Source organism: Carassius auratus, unplaced genomic scaffold, assembly GCF_003368295.1.
Source record: "Carassius auratus strain Wakin unplaced genomic scaffold, ASM336829v1 scaf_tig00215471, whole genome shotgun sequence".
NCBI lineage: Eukaryota > Metazoa > Chordata > Actinopteri > Cypriniformes > Cyprinidae > Carassius > Carassius auratus.
In genome coordinates, this window is record NW_020528103.1 from 62,457 (window position 1) to 75,000 (window position 12,544).

Consider the following 12,544-nt stretch of genomic DNA (forward strand, 5'->3'; position numbering starts at 1 on the left):
GTGTCTCTGCAGAATCCTGGATCATTCTAAACATGAACTTTCAATGTCCTGTTGATGCAAAGTGTTTGTGTATAGGTGTGAGTAGATGTGTGTGTGTGTGTGTGTGTAGATGTGTGTGTGTGTGTCTCACCTGCATAATGGCTGCTGGAATCAGATCTTCTCCATTGGGCGGCAGTGCGCGTCTACAGTGACTCTCTCTCTCTCTCGCTCCCTCTCCCTCCCTCTCTCTCTCTCTCTCTCTCTCTCGCCCCCCCCCCCTCCCTCCCTCCCTCTCTCTCTCTCTCTCTCTCGCTCCCTCTCCCTCCCTCTCTCTCTCTCTCTCTCTCTCTCTCTCCCCCCTCCCTCTCCCTCTCTCTCTCTCTCTCTCTCTCCACCCCCCCCCCCCTCTCGAGCTCCAGCGGAGTCCGGCGGTGTTCTGCTGTGTGTCTGAGCCGGTGATGTGAGGCGCACTGCGGGCTGAAGCTGCGGGAGATGCTCCGCGATCCGCCGATGATGGAGATACTGCACCTGCTCCACAACACACATCATGATGAGAAAACACACGTTTAACTGATGCCTCATCTTCATCTTCATCTTCGATTTGTCCTGCTCTTCATCCTCATCATCTGATCTCACTGTCAGTCTGATGGTCACCTGCGCGCCACGAAGAGGATTTAACTCATGACAGATGGATTTTTCCTCCTGATTTCCTCAGAATCCCTTCATCTTTTATTGGTTTGGGAGAACAGAAGACTGTTTCCTCAGATCCGATGGTTTCAGTCGCTCTTTGCTGATATCTGGATCCATCATTTAAGGTGAGACGATTCTAAATTTGGCACATTTATTCTCACTCATTATCTATAAAAGTTTGATGCCGAAATTATTTTTTAATAATTATTTCAATGTCTTGTTGTACAGTAGCATCAGTGAAATGAATCAAATTAATCACCTCCAACGAAAAATACATGAACTTAAAAAGAAATATAGCTATATTTAATTAGAACAAATTGATTGATTCTTATGATTCGTTTATGAACACGAAGGGTTTATTCGACTGATGTGAAGGATTTGGTCTGTAATGCGCTCTTCACTGCAGAGATTTCTACAGGTCGAGTAAAAATTAAAATGAATATTAGTCAACATGAACCGCGCGCAATAATGCGTTTCTAGTGTGTTTCTGCTTTAACTGTGTGTGTGTGTGTGTGTGTGTGTGTGTGTGTGAGAGAGAGAGAGAGAGAGTTGGACTGAATCTTCGGTAATTTATTAGTGAAATTCGTTTTCATTCTTACAGACGCGTTTGCAGCATCTCAGAAATGACGCGACAGCGGGACAGAGCCGGTGTGTGTGTGTGTGTGTGTGTGTGTGTGATGGAGAGAGAGAGAGAGAGAGAGAGAGAGGCGCGTTATGTGAAGGATCGTATCTGTCACCGCAGAGAGAGAGAAAGACGAGAAAATAATTCCAGTAAACTTAAAAATAAAAAATACCCAGTGAAATGAGATTACTGTCTCTCAGGTCTGCGCTGGAATATTAGCCTTCAGATGATAATTCAGCTTGTAGATTGTGTTTGTCTTGTGTAATGTCTGTCCAGGCTGGTTTGTGCAGCTGAAGTTGTGTTTAGGACGAAGTGGCTCTTTCATCACATAACTACATTTCCTCCATCATTTCAATGTTTCCTTGTGTTGTTTGGCCTCATTATAACCATCTGTGTGCTGAGAAACTGCTGCAGGATCTCAGATGGATCAGATTATTTAAACATGATGGGCAGGGAGAAGATATGTTTCACAGGAGCACAGAAAGCACATTATTCATTCATCAGACTGAGTTCTTCATGCTGTACATTAAAAAAAAAATATATATATATTTAAGTTTTGTTCATAAAAATGAAGCATAAGATAGTTACCGTGTAACTAATTTCCAGAAATCCTCTGTTTGTTGGTTTGTTTTTATGATGTTTGATTTTCCCTTCATTCAAAATCATTTATTTCTTCCTTTCAGGTCTAAGGTTTAATTTTGAGCTGGTTTAATCTGCGGTGAGGCCTGAGAACTGATCGGGGTCTGATCTGGTGGGGCTTGTTTCTCAGATATTAAATAGATGCCAATTACATGATTTCCTGCGATCATGAGACTCGTCAGCCTCGGGCATGAACGCTCGCTCCTGCACAGCTCATTAATCTCACATTTATATCAAAATATCAGCGCTGTAAAGACCTCATCTTGTCAGATATCTAGCTCTTGGAAAGTTTAATGCAAACTATTTCAGTGAATTAATGAAGTTGAACATTAATATTTGGTTTGATGATGCATAACATGTTGGTGGACTAAATATGTTACTGTAGTTTTAGGTCCTATTCACCATTTCTTTTTAGTTTTTAATAATTGTTTTGCCTTCACTAGTTCATTTTACATGCTCCTGCAGTGTGACAAATTAAGTATTTTCTATTTTAATTTCATCCCTTAATTACTATGAGCTCATAAAAGCTGCATGTATAATAATTATAGAAGAATTAGTGAAGTGCTGTTTTCAAACACACCGCAGGATAACGTCTATAAAACACGTGAGGATTTACTTCAGGTGCTGAGGGCAGAGAGATGGGATGTTATCAGTGATGGATTACTCATCTTGATTTTTGGGACTTCTCAGGCAACAGGGAATGTATTTAAATGTTAGGACAAAATGTTTGGAAATTTATGTTAATGGTACATTCTTATAACTCTATTAATATTTGATATACTGTATGTTCCCAGAGCCTTGAGAGAAAACCATCTCAGAAAGTACTTATGTTTGTACTCTGATGAACATTCTAAGAAATTATTAAAATTATTTTGAGTACAGATGCAGTTAATGGAATGTGTCAAGAAACATTTTTGTAACCTTTAAATAATGTTCAAGTCACCACAAGAAAACATTCTTAGAATATTAAAAATAAACGTTCAAATGACATTATATTATGTGTAACAAAATGTTGGTTCCACAAAGAACATTTCAGTCAAAGGTTCTTTAAAGAACAATCTATTTCTTTTTATAATCTGAAGAACCTTTTTTCCCCACAATGAACCTTTTGTTTAACAGATGTTATAGGTTCTTTATGGAACCATTTAGACAAAAAGCTTCTTTGGCATCGTGAAGCAGCTTTATGTTTTTAGAGCGTAACCCGCTGGGAAGCAGTGTTCACGACTGCTCTGGATCCGTGGATGTGATTCCAGCGTTCCTCTGTTTCTGAGGCTTGTGATGTCTCTGTGAGCTTCAGGGAATAGAAGCTCTTCCTGCTGATGATGGGATGAATTTTACTCTGGAGGAAAGCAAAGCTAATCCAAAGTCTGATTTGACATTCATCTGGAAGGAAGGTGGCAGTAATCCCTTATGAAGCTGTGTGTGTGTGTGTGTGTGTGTTTAATGATGGTTGTCTGTTATTTTTAGACTTTGTGCTCATGGTCAGGTACTAACGCTAAATGTAGGCTTTCTGCCTAATTCATGAAGTTCCATGTAATTATAAAATGTTTTGTAGAAACCGTTCTAGATTTGATCTAATGTGCATGTGTTTCAAAGTAGTGAACATATGAACAAAAAATGTGAATACACCTTAGTTGTGAAATCTATAAATCACAAATGATCTTGAAAAAGCGTGCAGCTGAATGGTTTCAGATCTCCTCCCCCTAATTAATTTCATTACCTTACAATAGAGCACCAGTCAACATCCCAATCTTTAACTTGAGAAAGACGAGTGGCAAGAATCGCTTTGTTTTACTTTTGTGTAACTTTTTGTCACCTGAGCTGGGAGTGCTTATTTGTTTTTTAATAATACAAACCCCAAAAGTTATATTTTGGCGACTGTAAGCGCCATTTGACATCAAACGTGAAATGAATCAGCATCAGCTGAAGGAAGAGCTCTGTCTCTGATTTCTCCCAACATGAGGACAGAAGAGCAGTCAGGGAAAAAAATGTTTTGTTTAACTTATTTAAAAAAGGTAACTCAGAAATTTCCTTGTAAATTTAAGAGTAGTGTACTACTATACTAGTTACGTGAAAAAAGTAATCTGAATACGTAAGTAATGTTACCCCCAATGCTGCTTATGTTGGTGTGATTTTAACATACACTCTGATCAAATCTGCATGTTTTATAAAGGAGGCCCCTGGAGTGTGTTTAAAGAGACAATGACTCAGATATTAAAGATAAATATTCAGTTTTTAAGAAGCTAGATGTGCGTGGAGAAGCCGCCGAGGATCCTCTTTATATATCGGTCTTTGTTCTATTGTCTCTCCTTTTACAATCGACTGAAGTACAGTGAGTTTGGCTGCGACCCGTCGGCCAGCGGAGCCCACTGGAATCAGCCCACTATCGTCCCTCTCACAGTAAGCCGAAGCGTCTCTGAGTCACGAATGAGCTGGTGTTGGTGACCACGCATGAGTGGACTCTAGCATCCCATCAGCGCTGTGGGAAAGTGAGTCATCAGAAGGACTGTTCTGCGTGTTTCTCCATGTGTTGGGCTCATGCCTGGTTTCTCGCTCTGATCGTGGGAGATGTTCTGCTGGGTCTTCAGCTCAACATCACGGGACCTTCGGTCGTGTCTCCGGTCCATTCCTCATCCCACAGTTCGTCTCACCAGGTTCACTTCCATATGGAGATATCTGATTCAGGGTACGGTGAACACCTGCAAGGATGCTTGTGTAGAATGTAGTGTTAAATATTCAGTGTTGTATTATATATATATATATATATATATATATATATATATATATATATATATATATATATATATATATATATATATACAGTCTATGCACACACTCACTATATTGCCAAAAGTATCGGCACCCCCTTCTAATGAAAAGGTTTGACTACTTTAATAATTTCCATGAGTACAAATCTTAATGTTTAAGCATATAATGATGTTAAAGGGAATTGTGTGCTTCTAATTTTATAGCACCAGTTTGGACAGGAACCTTTTCTATTCTAACATGACGATGCCTCCGTGTATAAGGCAAGGTTCAGAAAGGAATCATTGACTGAGTCAGTGTGGAAGAACTTGACTGGTCTGCTGTGACTTTAAATGCAGACCTTGAGCCAAAATCTCTTCACCAAACACCAGTGACTTGTACATATGGATACAGTCCTTTTAGACACATCCAAAACTGTTGCAACGTGAATTATGTTTCCATCTTTGTTGCCACAGTCTTGAAAGTGCCTTTGTCTGTTCTAAAGAAGGAAGTGTCCTAATACTTTTCTCCATATAGAGTATGTACAAGCCACTGGTGTTTGGTGAAGAGATTTTGGCTCAAGGTCTGCATTTAAAGTCACAGCATATAATATATATTTCAAGAGCCTTAAAACCTTTTCAGTTTTGATGGGTGATACTACTGTGGCTCAAACAGTAGAAAAAGGAACTGGCAACGCCAAGGTCTTCATGGGTTCAATTCCTATGGAAAACATGAAATGATAAATTGTAAATGTGTACGTGGAACGCAGTGTAAGTCATGTAAATGTTCCTTTATAACCTCCTCACAGAACTGTCCATTTGTCCATAGGTTTTCCTAGGGGTTCTGCTGCTTTACAGTGTGCAAAATGTAAAAAAATGGTTCATTTAGTGGTACCATAGCATGTCACCTGGACATATTAGTGTTTTAAGTATATATTACTACACCAATGCAGTCAAAAACACCTTTTAGGGGTATCAGAGGCTTTCCTTTACAGGCATGTACTCCAGTGATGAGCTGTTGTATTGCCTACATTTTGGTCTTTTTTTGTGACCATGTAATGGTAAAACAGTGAAGGGGTTTGTTGGGTCAGGACTGAATATTGAATGGTCTTCAGCTGTGGAGTTCATGGGTAATGTTTAGAGTCTTATGTGTGTAATTTTCTGGGGCATTAGGGTTAGTTAATAACTTCTGAACCATTTGGATGTTATTTTATTGTCCTCTGTGTGTTTGACATGGTCTGTTAAGTGTTCTCCAGCCCTGTTCCTGGAGCCCTACCAACACTGCACACACACTTTGATCAAACACACCTGATTCAGATCATCAGACTCAAAATGACTCAAATGAGACGCTCTAAGAACAGACCTGAGAAACACTTCTCTAGATGACTGAAAATAGTTTATTTGCTTCAGCAAATGTAATTATCCTCAGTTTAAGCAGTAGATGCCAAATACAAATGTGTTTTGATTCCTGCGGTGATCTTGTGATCAATGGATGCAGTCGCTTTGAGCTGCGGTGCTGCAGAATTCCCATCCTTTGCTCCTCCAGCCCTTATCTGTTCGTATGTTGTCATCTGAGAAGATGATGGTGATGTGGTCCAGAGCGTTTCACACATGTGATGTAAACGATAGAAGCTCAGAGAAATCAGTGCAGGTAAGGTCTATTAAACCTTGAATCACAACATCATTTTTTTATTGTAATCTGAAGTATAGTAGATACAATAAATAACCTTTCTGATGGTTAAATAAAGATGTATCAATTACAAAGTAGCGCCAGCAGGTCAAGTCAAGTCAAGTCACCTTTATTTAAATAGCGCTTTAAACTAAATACATCAAAGCAACTGAACAACATTCATTTGGAAAACAGTGTCTCAATAATGCAAAATGATAGTTAAAGGCAGTTCATCATTGAATTCAGTGATGTCATCTCTGTTCAGTTGAAATAGTGTCTGTTTTAATTTGCAATCAAGTCAATGATATCGCTGTAGATGAAGTGACCCCAACTAAGAAAGCCAGAGGCGACAGCGGCAAGGAACCAGACTCCATCGGTGACAGAATGGAGAAAAAAACCTTGGGAGAAACCAGGCTCAGTTGGGGTCAGTTCTCCTCTGACCAGACGAAACCAGTAGTTCAATTCAAGGCTGCAGCAAAGTCAGATTGTGCAGAAGAATCATCTGTTTCCTGTGGTCTTGTCCTGGTGCTCCTCTGAGACAAGGTCTTTACAGGGGATCTGTATCTGGGGCTCTAGTTGTCCTGGTCTCCGCTGTCTTTCAGGGCAGTAGAGGTCCTTTCTAGGTGCTGATCCACCATCTGGTCTGGATACGTACTGGATCCGGGTGACTGCAGTGACCCTCTGATCTGGACACAGACTGGATCTAGTGGCCACGGTGACCTCGGAACAAGAGAGAAACAGACAAATATTAGCGTAGATGCCATTCTTCTAATGATGTAGCAAATACATAGGGTGTTATGGGAAGTGTTCCCGGTTCTGGTTTACCTGATTAATGCAGCCTAAAAATCCATATTAGTATGTTATGTGTAAGCCAGGTTAAAGAGATTGGTCTTTAATCTAGATTTAAACTGCAAGAGTGTGTCTGCCTCCCGAACAATGTTAGGTAGGTTATTCCAGAGTTTAGGCGCCAAATAGGAAAAGGATCTGCCGCCTGCAGTTGATTTTGATATTCTAGGTATTATCAAATTGCCTGAGTTTTGAGAACGTAGCGGACGTAGAGGATTATAATGTAATGGAAGCTCATTCAAATACTGAGGTGCTAAACCATTCAGGGCTTTATAAGTAATAAGCAATATTTACAAATTTATACGATGTTTGATAGGGAGCTAGTGCAGTGTGGACAGGACCGGGCTAATATGGTCATACTTCCTGGTTCTTGTAAGAACTATTGCTGCTGCATTTTGGACTAGCTGTAGTTTGTTGTCTAAGTGTGTAGAACAACCACCCAATAAAGCATTACAATAATCTAACCTTGAGGTCATAAATGCATGGATTAACATTTTTGCATTTGACATTGAGAGCATAGGACATCATTTAGATATATATTTGAGATGGAAAAATGCAGTTTTACAAATGCTAGAAACGTGGCTTTCTAAGGAAAGATTGCGATCAAATAGCACACCTAGGTTCCTAAATGATGACGAAGAATTGACAGAGCAACCAAGCATTACATCAGTTTTTCAAATTGGTGTGTTTCACCGGGTCGCGACGAAATATAGAGCTGAGTATCATCAGCATAACAGTGAAAGCTAACACCATGTTTCCTGATGATATCTCCCAAGGGTAACATATAAAGCATGAAGAGTAGCGGCCCTAGTACTGAGCCTTGAGGTACTCCATACTGCACTTGTAAACGATATGATACATCTTCATTCACTGCTACGAACTGATGGCGGTCATTTAAGTACGATTTAAACCATGCTAATGCACTTCCACTGATGCCAACAAAGTGTTCAAGTCTATGCAAAAGAATGTTGTGGTCAATTGTGTCAAACGCAGCACTAAGATCCAATAAAACTAATAGAGAGATACACCCACGATCAGATGATAAGAGCAGATCATTTGTAACTCTAAGGAGAGCAGTCTCAGTACTATGATACGGTCTAAATCCTGACTGGAAATCCTCACATATACCATTATTCTCTAAGAAGGAATATAATTGTGAGGATACCACCTTTTCTAGGATCTTGGACAGAAAAGTGAGATTCGAGATTGGTCTATAATTAACTAGTTCTTTGGGGTCAAGTTGTGTTTTTTTGATTAGAGGCTTAATAACAGCCATTTTGAAGGTTTTGGGGACATATCCTAATGACAATGAGGAATTAATAATAGTCAGAAGAGGATCTATGACTTCTGGAAGTACCTCTTTTAGAAGCTTAGATGGTATAGGGTCTAACATACATGTTGTTGGCCATTCAGCAGGTCCATTCTTTGACTCTTTGACTTTTTGCAAAACACAACACACAGTTCTCTTGTTAAACACACAAAAAAGCTTACAGGAATTGATATTATGGCAAAGGTGTTTGCAAATGTTTGCTTTTGAGATGAGTTTGTGATATTTTGAATGCAGTGGTTCATTATGCAAGAGATGAGAGGCATTTTGAGTATAATTTTGTGTGCAATTCTTGGATTTGTGTGTAAAGTTAGTTAGTTTTGTAAAATGTGTGTAAGCTGTTGAAAAAAAAACAGTAATATAATCAAAAGAGCCAGTAGGTGGCAGCAAATTACTTTCTTAATGAGTGAGTCAATGAATCATTCATTCAGTCGATTTGTTCAAACTGCCAATTAATTCAGAAACAATGTAAGTGCTTTTTTGAATGGCTCACTGAATCGACTCACTCGATTAATTAAAAATGGCAGATTCAATCACTAATGAATCACAACTTCGTGTTAATCAGAGACTTTCAACAGTTCTGCTGTGACTTTGATTTCAACTATTTTCATTAGCAAAACAGACAATATTGTGTCTAAAATTTAACCCAATATAAACTTCTTGGTCACTGAACTGTTGTGAATTTTAGTCTCTTATAACTGCATTCTAATAGACTCCATCACACAGTCATGTTCATCAGACAGTGCACTATGGACAGGTCTGGACGGGGTGGCTGTGTTACATGCCTTAATCATTTAACACATAATGCTTTCCAGAATGTATTGCACCAAACTGACTTAATAAATTGGTTGCCCTATTATGCTGATGAGGTATTAAGGTCAATCATGTATATTTAACCAGTGGACCTCCTCTTGTTAAGAGAGCGATATTCTGTTTTTTTCACTGAATGCTAAAACATTTATTCTGTGAAGACCAGGAATGTTTTACCTCACAGAGTCTAAACAAGACATAATGTGTTCGGTTTACTTGGGAAAAGATGTAAAGAGAAAAGCTCTGTAATTTCCATACTCGCACAGAAAGAAGATGTATTCTCAGCATCACAGATAAGCAGCGGAAGTGAAAGGAGGGTCGGACGCATCTGTCCCACTGCTGTAGGACGCGTGCGATTCGTGCTAAACACAGAGTGTAATGGGCCGTAAAACAGTACAATGACTGAATTTCAATAGTGCTGTGTGTTTGGAAAGATTCGGGTAGGATTCTCTTATCTTTTATTAAACACACACCGGGCATCCTGACAGTAAAGAAGTGCCTCTCTCTGCAGCTCTTCTGCATGCGTTAAGCATCACAAGCGCATTCTCCACCTCCAGAGTCTGACGCACAAATGCAGAATCACAGATCATCATTATCATCTGCCTGTCTTTCCTTCTTTCTAGACCACTGAGGAGCTGTCTGGCGTGAGTGTGTGTGTGTGTGTGTGTGTGTTAAATGTTTGAGGGAGACACATCAGAATCGAAACATGCATACAGAACCAGCCCCGTCCTGAAGGCGGCCAATGAAACTATTAGAGTGTCATTGATTGTAAAGAAAGACACAAACACACTTTACTGTTGGTTTGTGCTGTTTTAAACCTTAAATCAGCGGATCTAGTATTGAACTTTTGGACGGGGATGTTCTCGCCTCCCTACTTCATTCTTTGACATTCACTCTTTTTGGTGCGAGGAAATTTATTGAAACTCTGAGATTTTGAGTGAATGGATATGGATGACTGGATTAATGGATACATGGATGAATTGATGGATATATAAATTGATTAATGGATGGAAATATACAGAGATGGATGGATATATAAATGGAAGAATTGATGGATGGATATATAGATGGATGAATATATATATATATATATATATATATATATAGATATAGATATATATATATATATATATATATATATATAGATATATATATATATATATAGATAAATGAATGATGGATGAATGGATGAATGATAAGTGAATGTGTATATAGATGGATGGATGGATGGATATATAGATGGATGGATGAAAGATGGATGAATGATGGATGAATGGATATATAAATGGATGGATTGTTCTCATTTGTAAGTTGCTTTGGATAAAAGTGTCTGCTAAATGACTAAATGTAATGTAATGGATATATATATATATATATATATATATGAGAAAGAGAGATAGATGGATGGATTGATGGATATATAGATGGAGGAAGGATATAGAGGTGGATGGATATATAGATGGATGGATGTGTATATATGGATGGATGGATACATGGATGGATGGATGGATGGATGAATATATAGATGGAGGGATGGATATATAGATGGAGGGATGGATGGATGAATAGATATATAAATGGATGGATGGATGGATATATAGATAGATGGATTTATGCATGGATGTTGATAAATATTAGTGTGGTTTATTTTACAGGCTTTATCTGTATCACACAGATTTCAGTTGGAGGGATTAATAATATACGAGTCCTTTTATGTTTCTGCAGATTATTGCTTCAGTCCAGAGGCTTTTACCATAACGCCACTTGATGCCACGACTCGTATGTAGAAACTGATAATACAATGTTACACAGAACATAACACAGTAACACATAAATTCATAATATTAACAATCACTGCATCATATAATGTTAAGCAGGCCAGTTTCTGAAGTAAATGTATACAGAAGTGACCTTGTGTTTCAGTGCTTGATTCCTGAGAGCAGCTCTGTAAATGTGTTTCTCTGTTAGATCTCGGGAGCGTGAAACCCGTCTAACAGGATGGTATCAGGTGTGTTAGTCCACGGTGAAGGCTCGTTAGCGCTGGTCAGCAGGAGAAGGAACACGAGTCCAGTGGCACGCACCACTCAAACTCAATAAAGCTCTTACTGACACAGACGGACAGCGATGCGTAGATCAGGATGTGTGTGGCTTTTGTTCAGAGGCACTGATGTAAAATGAGCCTTGGCCGCTATAAAGCACATCTAGAGTGGAGTTTCCCAGCCTTTTCTGGGAGAAACATCCACTGAGTGCCACGCTTGAGGGAGAGAGTGTTATTTGATGATTGCGTGTGAGGTAAGTCACGCGACAGATGTGTTCTCTGGAGAGAGCACTGCTTTATGATTCACACGCTCAATAACAAATCCTCTCTGTCTGGCACTCAGCAGATTTATTTACAATTTGTATTTTAAAATAAATGGCTTTGAAATAGTAAAAATGAAATAAAAGATTCAGTGTTTGAAAAGTTGAGTAATCATCAGTCTCTTCTAACTGCAGTGTAACAGTCAAGTCACATTTATTTCTTTAGTGCTTTGTACAATACAGATTGTGTCAAAGCAGCTTCAGAGTGATTAACGGGAAAATACAAACACAAAATTGTGCTATTGATACACAGAAATGCCGTCCGTGTGCATACTTCACACCGCTAATACTATCCACTGCGTATCATATGCACACACAAGTCAATTTCTGTGTATTAATAGTATGCCGAATAGAAACACCCCTTGTGCTTTTGATACACTTTCATGAGATCTTGTTGGAAAATAACAAAATCAGGTCATATTCAGACTGTGCTGTAAAGACAGTAGTGTCATTATTCAGCTCAGTTCAGTTCAGATAGAGCTGTGCGATGATGAATCGTATTATAATCGTGATCAATTATAGAATAATTGCTGGTGTGATTCTTACCTTCTATGGTTATTTATCCTTAAACAAGGTTTTCTCTTAAATTGATCAATTCATTCTCCAGTATCTTTATGTTATCTATAACAAATATCTAAACATTCTTAAATCAATATACTGAAGATGCAAAACATATTTTGGGAAATTCATAAAAATTATACATAAAGACAGAGACAGAGTACAGAGATACTGAGTGAGAACCGCTTTTGCAGTGTGTTGGTTGTGTATGTATAATTCATAGAGTGTGTGTGTGTGTGTGTGTGTGTGTGTGTGGAGGTCACGGCTCTGCTTACCTTCAGTCAAACGCTCATCTGTCAGCG

General features: G+C 38.8%; 1 protein-coding gene across 5 annotated transcripts in view; it reads left to right on the forward strand.

Moving 5' to 3' along the window:
- The first annotated feature begins 403 nt into the window (after positions 1-403).
- LOC113094876 (interleukin-1 receptor accessory protein-like 1-B) overlaps positions 404-12,544 on the forward strand; it is a 179,569-nt gene continuing 167,428 nt past the window's right edge. For 4 of the 5 annotated variants that reach the window (XM_026260503.1, XM_026260504.1, XM_026260505.1 and 1 more), the window contains exon 1: positions 404-794. The gene's annotated coding sequence lies outside the window, so the exon portion shown is untranslated. Of the gene's footprint in view, positions 795-6,034; positions 6,326-12,544 lie in introns of those variants that run through there. The other variant, XM_026260502.1, reaches the window with a different exon arrangement.